At 38.4% G+C, this 15,347-nt stretch overlaps 1 protein-coding gene across 3 annotated transcripts in view; it reads left to right on the forward strand.

Moving 5' to 3' along the window:
- The window catches only part of edil3a (EGF-like repeats and discoidin I-like domains 3a), a 315,932-nt gene that overhangs the window by 191,022 nt on the left and 109,563 nt on the right, over nucleotides 1-15,347 (forward strand). The window lies entirely within an intron of this gene.

The raw sequence follows: 15,347 nt of genomic DNA on the forward strand, positions 1-15,347 counted from the left end.
TGGTTAATATTCAAGTCGCGAAATGTAAATAGAGTATTGCTGGCGCTTTTTGAATCTTTTCATAAAGGGATTTATGGCCGGAATAGAGAACCTCACATTGACTCCTTTATAAGCAGACTTTTATTTACATTTATTTACGAGTTAGAACGCATTAGAAAAATAAAAATACATCCGTACATACATTCATATAGATTGTGAACGATTAAATTAATAGGCGAAATTCCAAAAAAGTGCCGTTCCCCTTTGATATTTCCACAGCAGCAGTTTGTTTATTGTTGTAAATGTTTGTAGATTTAATTGTCATTTATGGTCACATCGTTATCAATATGAACATATTTCGTTAATGCTAGCATTTAGAGGTGCAAATCTTTGGTCACCTGACGATTCGATTATGATTATGATTCAGGAGCTACGATTTGATTAAAAATCGATTATTGATGCATCTGTAGTTAATGTATATTGATGCAGTTGTACATTTATTTCCGTGTCACTAAATAGGCGTTTATCACTTGCAACTTTTAAAGAAAGTGCATTTGTAATAAGAAATTCCCATCATATTTATTGAATTCATGGAAATGTGTGCAAAACTTGAACATCTGTGCCCTATAATGAAGGAGCTGGTCAGATCTCTTGGTGTGGTGGTCCGCTGCAGTCAACCAAATATACAATAAATTAATCGATTATCGACCCCGAACGGGACAAGCGGTAGTAAATGGATGGATGGATTATCGATTATTGACATTTACTAATCAATTTTATAATTGTCCATGTCCAAATTGCAATGCATCTAAAAATCGATTATTTGACCCACCTCTACAAGCAATGCTGGGAATTATATATCAGTTGATGGAAATAAACAACAGTTCATGCCTAATAGCAGATGCAGTCAAAAGTAGGAGAAACACAAAATATATAAGGATTATTATTAATGTTTCTGTTGAAGAATAGCCACATTACATATGTCAACCTTTTGTTGTATTTTTATTTAATATATACTTTATGGGGGGGGGGGGGTTATGTGGATGGATATAGTAATACTACCACAGGCACACACAAACTCACTACAGTAATTGTAAAATATGACACAGACAGTTCACTCAAATCCATCACAATTAAACGTCAGTCGGTTCAACATTCTTGTTGTTCTTCGGAACCGGACCTGGGCAAATTAAGACCCGTATGCGGCCTGTTAAGCTTTTCAATCTGGCCCACCGGACATTCCCAAATATTTTTTTTAGATCTTTAAGATTGAAACTGTAGCTGCCATTATGATGTGCAGTGATGTTTTTAAATGACCGTAGGTCTTGAACTATTTAAAGTTACGCCCTTTTTTGCATGATGTACTAGTAACTATGGTAATCTAATTAGTTACTATGGTAATCTAAATCACAGCAGCTCAGACGAGGCACCAAGCAGTGTGGGTGGGGAACGTTTCCACAGACGGTTTCCAGAGCGGCCACCCTTAAATGCAAGTGTCAGAGACTTTTTTTACATCGAAGTTCTAAAGCCTAGTGGTATGTCAGCTATATCAGATTGTAGGTGGGTTTATTTTTTACCCTATGTGTTCATATTTCGCTGAGTTTGTTGCATTTTTGTTGCGTTTCGCTGGATTGTAAAATATGTCGATCGAAAGGTGGTGTGACATTCATATGTTGTCAATATTCCGTGATTTATCGTTCATAGTTAATATTGTAAATCCCACATTCTTTATTTTCATTTACATTCTGGGTGTCTCATCCAGTAAAAAAATTTAAACTTACATACCATTTTTAAGACGGTCTGTCATAACGTCTTTCGCATTCAATCAGACATCATTGTGAGGTTTTGTATTAGTGTCCCTAAAAATAGATATACTGGCCCCCAGACACATTTTTTCTCTAAATTTGGCCCCCCCGAGTCAAAATAATTGCCCAGGCCTGTTCTAAGCCCATCATGTGCAGTAAGTCAGAGTACTTGATGAATAAAAATAAATGATATCTTTCCAAATTTGGGCACCCCTAGTGTAACCCATCATATCACACTTATCCTATTCAGTGTAACAGGAAGCTGTTGTCTATCACAGCTGCTGTTGGATTTGAAAGGCAGTCTACACCTTGGATCGCTCACCAGATTGCAAATAGAGCTTTTTTACAAATAATTAAACATGCGCCAGCAGCCCTAAACTGCCAAATACCCATATTAATTGAATGGGATTTGTTCAATTGTAAATGTGTTTCACCTTAATTAACAAGAAACAAACAATCAACCCAAATAACCGATTCACTACCAGATACAGCTAATTGTAACAGTTTCTATAATTGACCATATGACGACTGAGACAAACATTAACTGGGAAATTTAGCTTGATTAGGTATCAACCGAATGTGGAAGTCGTTCACAAATTGAGTGGGTTTTGGTTAGTCAGCAGAAGACTAGGTATGGGTATTGTTTACGTTTTAACCTAGACCAGTACCAAATTGGTAGTTTTGAAACGATGCCGGTGCTTAAACGGCGGCCTCACGTGTACATGAAAAAGGGAAACAAGTTTTTGTCAATAAAACAATGTCTTTGTAATTTTTCGAGTGTTGTCAAATTATACATTTGTTGAATCAGATTAATCATCAAATTCTGAATTTGGATTTATCATGATTAATCACAGGTAAAAAGAGACTTGAACACAAGTGCAATTCTATTGTCTGAATGTCATACAGGAACATTTTTAAAATGTCTTAATTGAATGTGGGTCATTTATTTGCAAAAAACCTGTTACAATTGTATTTAAAGTTCAATCTGTAGTGAAATTTGCCAGCAAGCATTGACCTGATCACTAGCCGGAGAACCACCCGTGCCGCCTTTAATAGAACCATCCACGGTTAAGGCACAGTCAAGATAAATTAACCTAGGTATACACATGATTAATGCAATGCGTTTGATTTTTTGGATTTTTTTTATGACATTCAGGTTGAACGGATTAGTAAATTAAACACTTAAACAATGTAAACAAAATGATGAAGAACTGAGTAACACATGGAAAATAGGAGATTGAACAAATTGTCATAATAATTGCGTCAAAACCAGCAACAAAACGGAACATAAAGTACCAAAAACTAGGGATGATGTTTGATAAGAAATTATCGAGTTGGAGCCCATTATCGAATCCTCTAATCGAACCAATTCCTTATCGATTCTCTTATCGAATCCAGATAGGTTGTTGTATATGGAAAAAAACACACAATATTTGGTTTAACAAAAGCTCACTTTTATTTTATAAGAAAAAAATTAAAATTAAAAAATATATATTGACTGTTGTTACCCAAAGTATATTAAGTGGTATTTTTCAGGAAAAACAAATATATACAGTAGCACAAAAACAACCTGTCTCTGTGATCACTATAGGTGTATAAATAATAATATAGTGTTAAAGAAAACCAGTCCCTGGGCACAAAACTGAAAATAATATAGCTCTCCAAAAAGAGCACTTCTGCTGCTATTGGAACACACTAACGACACACACTATGACACTAAGAACACCACAGTCATCAATCAATAATTCTTCTTCCAAAAAATTAGCATGTCTGCTTTTTCAGGATCAAGTCTGACCCGCTCTTCGCTAATTGTGTCGCCGACGGTGGAAAAACACGTTCACTTGGCGTGGAACTAGCTTGGACACAGATAGGTTTGACGACATCCTCCTCCAGTCTGTATCTAAACCTTCTGGGGTCCATTAGTGTGGCCTTCTCCAGGAATGACTGCACGTCCTTGTCCTGGAGGGAAAATGAGGGACAGACACACCATAGAATTAGGGGGGAAATTAGCTAAATGTGAAGACTAGGGTGTCTGTTTTTAAGTCTTTAGCATTAGTATGTGGATTTAAATGATGGACTGGATTAAGTAATGAAGTTAAACATTGTACTGATATGATCCACTTTAAGAGGTTGTTCAGTTTATTAGTGCTTACAAAGTACAAAGAAGAATTATGAGAAATACAACCTTATTGAAAATAAGATATTCTTCATCTCAGTATATTAATAATGACTGAATTAATTAATTACATATTACAAAACGGTTGTATATACTAATTCACAGATGTTATGTTATCATAAAAAAGGTCAGTAAATGATGCATATATTTGTAAACGCTCTGAAGTGGGAAAGGGGTAGGATTAAATAAGCTTTACTTCTTCCTACTCCTTTTCGGACATGATGTCAAGTGAAATGATATGAAACTGTGATGTATTATACTGTAAGTGTGTTCATGTACCAAATAAACTAAAGAAAGAAAGAAAGCACTAGTTTATTAGACAGACCTGCAAACACTGGAGTGGTGTAGGCTACAAGATACCGTTAACGTTATCAGACACATACAAAAAGGCTAACGTTAACGTTACTGTTAGCCACTGACTATGCTTAGGTAACGTTAGTCTAGCTAACATTACTGCAGTCCTAGTTGACATAAGAGGTAACCTTATTTTAGCCTAAAGGCCACAAGTGAGCAAATATGGAAATTAAACGGCAACAGTTAACGTTAGTTACTCACCGCCACTATCACTGGAATTGGGGCTGCAGGTTGAAGCACAGGAAGAGGGGCGTGCTTCGTCATCTCTGTCGCTGCTTCTCCACGTGTCGAAGACACCACACGGTTCTCGAACGTTCAGGTTATGTGCGGCCTGAACATGTTTTAACACGTTTGGTGTACTGCTCCCCTTACATGAGAGCGAAGCCTGGCAATAATTGCATATTACCGTTTCCTCGTCGTATTTTTTTGTAAAATGAAGCCATGCCTTGAGGCGTTTTTTTCCGGTTCATTATTTTTGCTGCTTTCTGTATCTGCCGACTAATGACTGAGCTACGTCATTTCCCGTGATGTCCCACGGGGCATTTCCTGTGGGACGGGATTCGTTCCCAGGTATTCGAATAAAACACCAACTTGATGGCCTTGATAACGGGAACTTGTTCTCAAAAAGGGATTTGAGTCCATGGAATCAGTTCTTTTCTTAACGAATAACCGGGAGAACCGGTTTCGAACATCATCCCTACCAAAAACTGACAAACCCGCGTTGATACTCGGTTTTTGGTGGTTTTTGGATGTGTCTGCTCTGATTGGAGCATAATAAGGAAGTGCTGTGTTTAGCGATGTAACAGTATGAATATTTTATATCACGGTCAGGGTCTCCTTCAGATCGCCAAGATACCTGTGGTGGTGGAGGCGGGGTTAGGGGCGTGGTTAATACGACATCACACCGTTTCCTATAATGCATATGTTTTTATTTAAAAAGGCAAAGAAAATGCTAACATGTCTTCCTTCACCTTTATCATTAGTTTTTAGGCCAAAATGCGTCCGTTCTCCCTTTTCTGTCTACATACTGTGTCTGTTTGAAAGTACTCCGTGATTGTGCGCTGCCGAACATGCTCCTCTGCTCGTAAAACCAGCAATGTCACGATGTGACGACACGCCGTCATGCCCGGGCCGGGAACTGGTACTTTTCAAACAGACCATAGTATCGTTTTTGATTCATTAGTACCGCGATACTATACTAATACCGGTATACCGTACAACTCTTGTTGCACATTTAGCATAACTTCATTAACAAGAAGTACAAAGGGCAACAAAAGGCGGTAGATGCAAAAGATGCAACATTTAAAGTTAAAAAGTTAAAGTACCAATGATTGTCACACACACACTAGGTGTGGCGTAATTATTCTCTGCATTTGACCCATCACCCTTGATCACCCCCTGGGAGGTGAGGGGAGCAGTGAGCAGCAGCGGTGGAAGAATTTTTGGTGATTTAACCACCAATTCCAAGCCTTGATGCTGAGTGCCAAGCAGGGAGGTAATGGCTCCCATTTTTATAGTCTTTGTTATGACTCGGTTTTGAACTCATGACCTACCAATCTGTTAAATACAAACAATTTATTGTGTCTCCATTATACTACTGCATGGTGGAAGCACAGCGGTAGATCCGAGAGACTAATGCATTTTTGAAAGGAAAGCTCAATTCAAAGAAACGGGGAACATAAGCGGGAGACAAGGTGCTTGACACATGCAGATGTTGAGGGGGACAGGATATTCAAGTTTGTTAGGCTTCAATATAGGGTTGTACGGTATACCGGTATTAGTATAGTACCGCGATACTAATGAATCATATTCGGTACTATACCGCCTCTGAAAAGTACCGGTCCTCCACCCCCCCGCGCCCCTGTCGTGTCATTGCTGGTTTTACGAGCAGAGCAGAGGAGCATGTTCGGCAGCGCACAATCACGGAGTACTTTCAAACAGACACAGTGTGTAGACAAAAAAAAAAGTGAGAATGGACGCATTTTGGCTGAAAAACTAACAATAAAGGTGAAGTTATAACACTGAAAAGCCCACCGAAAGAGGTGCTTTAAGACATGGCTAGCGAGCTAGCGGCTAAAGACCAGCCGCAGTCGGCAGTGTTTTAGCTACTTCTAAATCACTAATCCTCGCCTCCATGACGACAAATAAAGCACGTTTCTTACAAGTATCATCCCTGCAGGACGAGGAATAGCTAAACATGCTTCACTACACACCGTAGCTCACCGACGTCAACATGTAAACAAACGCCATGGGTGGATCTACACCTGACATCCACTGTAATGATACCAAGTACAGTAGCATATCTAGTTTATACTACTATGATTACGTAGATATTGTTTGGCATCAATACATCTGCTTTCGTTTAAAAAAAAATGGATTTTATGTTTATAAACTCAGGAAATATGTCCCTGGACACATTAGGACTTTGAATATGGGGGTGGCATGGCGTAGTGGGTATAGCGGCCGTGCCAGAAACCTCAGGGTTGCAGGTTCGCTCCCTGCCTCTTGACATCCAAATCGCTGCCCCTACCCCCAATGCCGCTCACACTGGTGAATGAATGATGAATGATAGGTGGTGGTTGGAGGGGCCGTAGGCGCAAACTGGCAGCCTCGCTTCCGTCAGTCTACCCCAGGGCAGCTGTGGCTATGAAAGTAGCTTACCACCATCAGGTGTGAATGAATTATGGGTTCTCACTTCTCTGTGAAGCGCTTTGAGTGTCTAGAAAAGCGCTATATAAATCTAATTCATTATCATTATTATTAATATGACCAATGTATGATCCTGTAACGACTTGGTATCCAATTGATACCCAAATGTGTGGAATCATCCAAAACTAATGTAAAGTATCAAACAACAGAAAAATAAGTGATTATTACATTTTAACAGAAGTGTAGATTGAACATGTTAAAAGAGAAAGTAAGCAGATATTAACAGTAAATGAACAAGTAGATTAATAATTCATTTTCTACCACTTGTGCTTAATAATTTTAACAAAATAATAGAATAATACATGACACAATATGTTACTGCATATGTCAGCAGCTAAATTAGAAGAAATTTGTTTGCTTACTTACTACTAAAAGACATGTTGTCAAGTGGTTAGAGTGTCCGCCCTGAGATCGGTAGGTTGTGAGTTCAAACCCCGGCCGAGTCATACCAAATTCTATAAAAATGGGACTCATTACCTCTCTGCTTGGCACTCAGCATCAAGGGTTGGAATTGGGGGTTAAATCACCAAAAATGATTGCCGGGCGCTCACTGCTCCCCTCACCTCCCAGGGGGTGATCAAGGGTGATGGGTCAAATGCAGAGAATAATTTTGCCACACCTAGTGTGTGTGTGACAATCATTGGTACCGTATTTTTCGGAGTATAAGTCGCACCGGAGTATAAGTCGCTCCTGCCAAAAATGCATAATAAAAAAGGAAAAAAACATATATAAGTCGCACTGGAGCCCGGCCAAACTATGAAAAAAACTGCGACTTATAGTCCGAAAAATGCGGTACTTTAACTTTTGTTCACTATTTTATTTAAGGACAAACTTGCAATAAGAAACATATGTTTAATGTACCCTAAGATTTTTTGTTAAAATAAAGCCAATAATGCCATTTTTTGTGGTCCCCTTTTATTTAGAAAAGTACCAAAAATGATTGAAATAATTTTGGTACCTTTACCGGTACCAAAATATTGGTATCGGGACAGCACTACTTCAATGTTGCCATGTGTGTTGTTGAGCACGCGTATGTTTCCTCATGAGGGCTTACATACTGTATGTGGCACATGAGCACCACGCAAAGGGATATCAGTGGTGTGGGCTGCCTTTGAAGTATATAGAATGACGCGGCGGAGCTTTGTGTGTCTGTCAGGTGAAGCAGGTAATACCGACAGATGACAACGCTATTTGTAAAGAGATCGCATTCTTCAGGCTATTGGAACGTCTTTTCCTGTGCACGATGCTTCATTGGGTGTCAGCCAGTTGAGCTTTTCCCTCTGAACTTCAGCAAATGAATCACAAAAGCAACAGACTTTGAATAATACATCACAGGGTTGCCGACAAGCCCCCATGCACTGTTTGTTTGTGTTGCTTTGTGCACTTGTTTCTCTTCACACATCTAAGCCGTGTAAGAGTGTTGTTGTGTTTTTTCTCTTCTCTCAACAGCCATCTCTACAACTAACTCACACATAAAATTGCATTTGAACCCTCCGGGGAAATATACTGCAGGTCTGACCAATATCAGTAAAATATGGCTCCAACCGGCACTGTGGCGGGAATGAAAAAGCCCAAATCACCTGTGAAAGTCCATGCATAATTGAATAGATGTTAAGCAGTTAATAGAATAATAGTCAGACACAAATGTGATATAAAACGTTTGTGATTCGGTGTTTGTTCGTACAGATGGTTGTGTTTTTGCAGTGCCATTTAAACATTCTGTATTATATACAGTCTAAAAATAATAGAAACATTTGTAAAATAGAATAGAGTGCATCCAGAACATATTCAAAGGGCTTCACTTTTTTTCACATTTTCTTATGTTACAGCCCTATTCCAAAATGGAATACATTAATTGTTGTCCTCAAAATTCTACAAACAAGACCTCATGATAACAATGTTAAAAGGTATTTTGAAAAACATTTAGAAAATGTACTAAAAATAAATAAATAAAAAAGCCTATTCACTTTGTTCATGCACCCTTGGCAGCAATTACAGCCTCAATTATTTTTAAATACGATGCAGGTTGATTGGCAACACTAAATGGTCCCTAGTGTGTGAATGTTGTCTGCCTATCTGTGTTGGCCCTGTGATGAGGTGACGACTTGTCCAGGATGTACCCCGCCTTCCGCCCGAATGCAGCTGAGATAGGCTCCAGCATCCCCCGCAACCCCAAAAGGGACAAGCGGTAGAAAATGAATGGACAGATGCTACTAGCATGGCACATCCATCTTTGTGTAGTTTCGCCCATTCCTCTTTGCAGCACCTCTCATGCTCCATCAGTTTGGATAGGAAGCATTGTCATCGAGGATGTCTCTGTACTTGCTGAATTGCTATTTTTTTATGTTTTTTTTTTTTAATAAAATTGCTGAATTAAAAAAAAAACACATTGTCATTACGGGGTATTGTCTGTAGAATTTTGAGGACACAAATGAATTGATCCCATTTTTTGAAGAAGGCTGGGAACACGACACCGTGCACGTTGCTAACAGCCTGTAATGTTACTGTAAATACTGCAAAACACTTTTTTTAAAGGCCTAGCAATTTTACATAATACATACATAATTTTACATAATCCACATAACAAAATGTGGAAAACGTGAAGCGCTGTGAATATATTCCTGATGTCCTGTATTGAAGCAATATGAATGCAATGTAAATAAGAATAATAGGTTTCATTCTTGACAAATATATATATATATATATATATATATATATATATATATATATATATATAGAGATGTCCGATATTATCGGCCGATATATGCGTTAAAATGTAATATCAGAAATTATCGGAATCGTTTTTTTTATTATCGGTATCGGGTTTTTTTTTTTTTTTTTTTTTTTTATTAAATCAACATAAAAAACACAAGATACACTTGCAATTAGTGCACCGACCCAAAAAACCTCCCTCCCCTATTCACACTCATTCACACAAAAGGGTTGTTTCTTTCTGTTATTAATATTGTGGTTCCTACATTATATATCAATATATATCAATACAGTCTGCAAGGGATACAGTCCGTAAGCACACCTGCTGCTCCACTAATAGTACTAACCTTTAACAGTTAATTTTACAAATTTTCATTAATTACTAGTTTCTATGTAACTGTTTTATATTGTTTTACTTTCTTTTTTATTCAAGAAAATGTTGTATGATATCGGTATCGGTAATTAAAGAATTGGACAATATCGGATATCGGCAAAAAGCCATTATCGGACATCCCTACGCTTTGTACACTTTTTTTTTTTTTTAAGTATCACTGATAGTCACACACACACACTAGGTTTGGTGAAATTACCCCCCCATTTGACCCATTCCCTTGTTCCACCCCTGGGAGGTGAGGGGAGCAGTAAGCAGCAGCGGTGGCCGCACTCGGGAATCATTTTGGTGATTTAACCCCCAATTTGAAGGCGAAATAAAGCACCAAACAGTACTGTCTATCAAAAAAACACAACAAGTGAGTGATGGATCAACATTTTTTTTCCGAATCAGAATTAGCTTTATTGGACAAGTGTGTTTAACACAAGCAATTTGACTTGGTAGACTGTGCAGTACTGTGGCGGCCATCCAGAGCGCCATCTTGGTATGAAAACAAGCGGGAAAAATTCAAGAAGAAAAAGGACATAAAAGACAATGAAAGAGCACATAGCCAATTCAGCAGCGCCATTTCTACATACAGCTACAAAAGTAAAACACATAGAAAACAACTGAAATGTTTCATTTTTGTACACATAGGACTGCAACATGCTTAGACAAACAACAACAACACAAAACTATTTAAACACCTTTATGTACTCCAACTCCAGTGTGGCAGGAAGCCTGTGCAAACATGGTCATGGCGCCCCCGGATCCGAAAGATCACAAAAAAGCACCGCATAAATCACACAATTGTGCAGTCCAAAGAGCAAAATACACGTGAATGGAAGAGGGGGAAACATCAAGAGCATATAGATCCTAACAAAGTCAAAGCAACTAGCGGAATTCTCCTCATTTGACAACACACACAAACACACTAGCCCGGTGGTGCACTCAGTTTTAAATCACAAAACTCCTTAACTTTAACAACCTGGTCGCTACAATGATTAGGAACACAATCCACTTAACTTAATTCATCTTTCTTTGCAGTGTAAGGGCAGTGTCAACAACGCTGTAGATACTTCTTGTATGTTTCAAGCCACACTTCGCTTGTTCGATTCTTTTGTTTGAACTAATATTGAGCGAGCAAAACTGGAAAAAAGACTATGAAACACTTCAAAAGCACACAAAGTAGCCTGCTCTACTGGCTGAATAAGCACAGAGATGGGAAACTTTGTACAATGACTTAGACTTCCTTTTTATTGTCATTCAAATTTGAACTTTACAGCACAGATAAGAACGAAATTGTGTTACATAAGCTCATGGTAGTGCAGGATAAAAAAGCAATAAAGTGCATGTATAAATAAATAAATATATATAAATAATATATAAATATATATTTATATAAAATAAATAAATATATATAAATATATATAAATAAATAAATAGATTACTGTACAGATAAATATATTGCACTTTTCACATCCGTCCACGTTTATAGATGTATGTTATATTGTCTTTTTTTATTCCAGCGAGTTAATCCATTTTGGGGGGGAGTTGAAGGGATAATTTAATTAACCTGGAGGTTCTGCTTCGGAAGCTGCGGAACCTCTTTCTAGAGTTCAGCAGTGAAAACAGTCCTATGTGGGTGTGGGAGGAGTCTTTGCAGATTTTCTGAGCCCTGGTCAGGCAGCGGCTTTTTGCGATCTCCTGGATAGGAGGAAGAGGAGTCCTGATGATCTTTTCCGCCGTCCTCACCACTCTCTGGAGAGACTTCCAGTCTGAGGCATTGCAGGCTCCAGTCCAGACAGAGATGCTGTTGGTCAGTAGGCTCTCTATAGTGCCTCTGTAGAATGTGGTGAGAATGGGGGGAGGGAGCTGTGCTCTTTTCATCCGACGCAAAAAGTGCATGCGCTGCTGAGCTCTTTTTACAAGAGGGGCCAGGTCATAATGTCAGTTATCTGCACCCCAGGAACTTGGTGCTGCTTACCATCTCCACCGCTGTGCCGTTGATGTAGAGTGGAGCGTGGCTGGACTGGTGCTTCCTGAAGTCAACGATGATCTCCTTGGTCTTGTTGACATTCAGGACCAGGTTGATGGTTCTGCACCAGTCAACCAGATGTTTCACCTCCTCCCTGTAGTCCATGTCATTGTTGTCACGGATGAGGCCCACCACTGTCGTGTCGTCCGCATACTTCACAATGTGGTTAGCAGTGGACCTGGCGCAGCAGTCATGAGTCATCAACGTGAACAGCAGCGGACTCAGGACGCAGCCCTGGGGGGAGCCGGTGCTCAGGGAGATGGCACTGGAGGTGTTGTTGCCCACTCTCACAGATTGGGGTCTGTCTGTGAGGAAGACAAGCAGCCAGTTGCATAGGGGGGTACTGAATCCATGGATTCAGTACAATGAGGGGTTCGTTAATCGTGTTTTCACTCTACAACGCCGCAAAATTGAGATATTTAAAAAAAAAACTGCTTCGCTGTCGTTAAGTCTTAGTAGCATGCAAACCGAAAAGCCTTTTTTTTTTAAATTATTATTTTGCTTGATTGTGGGGCTGAATAGTAAAGGAAAATGTTAAATAAACACATAATTTAGCCTTTTTTTAAGCTTGAACTTGATGCATGTCAAGACTGTGATTGCTTTCATGCTGAACTATTGGATACATAATTGGTGGTTACAACAAAGAAAATATTTTGTTAATCACGCTCCATACAAAAATGTTGTGATATATAGTGGAATCTCTGCACGGCATTTAAAGTGGCTTCATGTTGCAGAAATAATGCTACATCCTCCTCAGCCAACCTTTTCTTACCTGTGTTATTGCGTTCTCTCTAATAGAATCCATAGTTCTTTAGTTTTCAGTGCTGCTGTCATTGTCATTGAAAGTTGTTATTGCAAAAGTCACAGAAGTTTCACAGTGTGCTCCTTTCTCATGAGACTTTCAGTTTGGGAATATAAAATGCTTTAGTTTCCTGTCTGCACTTGCTGCCTTCCCCCCCCCCACTACATTCGTTCCACCAGCCTCTCTTCTTCCCACCGATAAATTGACACCAAAAAGGAATGATGCTTACGTGGCAAGTATAGTTTCAAGGGCAACATAGATCTTGTAATTATCCTGTGAGGTTCTGATTAACTCTGTAAACTTTTGTCATTGCTGCCTAAAGCAAAACATGTTCCATTCCAGGTAACTTTTTTGAATAGATATTACAATTAATGCTGTCCACTAGGTGGCGTTGACTGTTTTTTATTTATTGTGTCCTAAGTAGGGATGAATGCGTTAAAATTTAATATCGGAAATTATCGGTATTGTCTGTTTTATTATCGGTATCGTTTTTGTTTTTTTTGTTGTTTTTTTATTAAATCAACATAAAAATCACAAGATACACTTACAATTAGTGCACCAACCCCAAAAACCTCCCTCCCCCATTTACACTCATTCACACAAAAGAGTTGTTTCTTTCTGTTATTAATATTGTGGTTCCTACATTATATATCAATATATATCAATACAGTCTGCAAGGGATACAGTCCGTAAGCACACATGACTGGTCCACTAATAGTACTAACCTTTAACAGTTAATTTTCATTAATTACTAGTTTCTATGTAACTGTTTTTATATTGTTTTACTTTCTTTTTTATTCAAGAAAATGTTTTAATTTTTTATTGTATTATTATTTTTAAAAAGTACCTTATCTTCACCATACCTGGTTGTCCAAATTAGGCATAATAATGTGTTAATTCCACGACTGCATATATTGGTTGATATCGGTATCGATAATTAAAGAGTTGGACAATATCGGATATCGGCAAAAAGCCATTATCGGACATCCCTAGTCCTAACTGCACTATTCGGCTGCAACCAGAAGAGGCACTAATTTGTTTTTTGTTTGCTCGAAAAAACAACAAGGTGCCATCAGCTTTGAGAAGTATGAGAATAAAATTGCTGAGTCCATCATTCATCTTTTTAAAACAACATTGACATCAAAGCAGAAGTTCAGAATATTCTAAGAAAATCTGCTATTTTTTTAAGATGTTTAAAAAATGAAAATTAGTTGGATATTTAATTTCCTTTGAGTCGATCAACAAAACTTAAGCCCTGTTTATGTAAAAACACTAAAGACTCTTGAACGCATCAAAATAATCCCCTCAATTCCCCCAAAAAACGGATTAACTCGCTGGACTATAAAGACAATATAACATATGTAAAAGTGCAATATATTTATCTGTACACTAATCTATTTATTTATATATATGCACCTTCTTTTGTAAATGTAAACACTCTGCACTTTCTTGCTCTTTAATCCTGCCCTATCCATCCATCCATCCATTTCCTACCGCTTGTCCCTTTTGGGGTTGCGGGTGGTGCTGGAGCCTATCTCAGCTGCATTTGGGCGGAAGGCGGAGTACACCCTGGACAAGTCGCCACCTCATCGCAGGGCCAACACAGATAGACAGACAACATTCACACACTAGGGACCATTTAGTGTTGCCAATCAACCTATCCTACAATGAGCTAATGCAACAAAATGTTGTTGTTATCTGTACTGTAAAGTTCAAATTTGAATGACAATAAAGGAAGTCTAAGTCTAAGTCTAAGTCTAAAGTCCACATTGCCACGGGGCGGCCGAAAACAATGCTTTTTTAAGAACAGGCTCCAGAGTAAGAACGTTTGATAACACGTAGATAGATAGATAATAGCCCTATTATCACTTAATAGTATCACTGGAGGACAATGCTGAACATGTTACCCACCGAGAGTGAGCCATGCTAATAGCTAAGCTAACTGCTAAGCTATCTTTCAACAACAGAAGAAATAGGGGCTTAGTAAAGTTGAAGAAGTGTAGATGGAACCGTGTTACAGCAGAAGGATTACAGTTCATAGAAAATTAATAAGTAGATGAATAAGAGTCTGGGGTTAGGATCATATGAAAACAACAGTTGGTGTGTCAATATTGTAATGATACGTAGGAGGAGGGCAAATCGATCCATGAAATGGTGATGTCGATATCAAGGGTAGTGATTAAGTCTTAAGTAGATCTTTTCTTTGTTTTTTCGTGTTAATGTTGTCAAACTTAGGGAATACTTCCCTGGACACAAGAGGACTTTGAGAGCAATAAGAAATAATTTAAACAAGTAGTAGTTAAGAATTTACAGTTAATACATGTGAGCAGTACCATTTGATCTCACTCATGGATGTTTGGTATTTGATTTGACGGAACATAAAACCTTGATCGTAACGTCGC

Source organism: Nerophis lumbriciformis, linkage group LG12 (assembly GCF_033978685.3).
Source record: "Nerophis lumbriciformis linkage group LG12, RoL_Nlum_v2.1, whole genome shotgun sequence".
In the NCBI taxonomy this organism is placed as follows: domain Eukaryota; kingdom Metazoa; phylum Chordata; class Actinopteri; order Syngnathiformes; family Syngnathidae; genus Nerophis; species Nerophis lumbriciformis.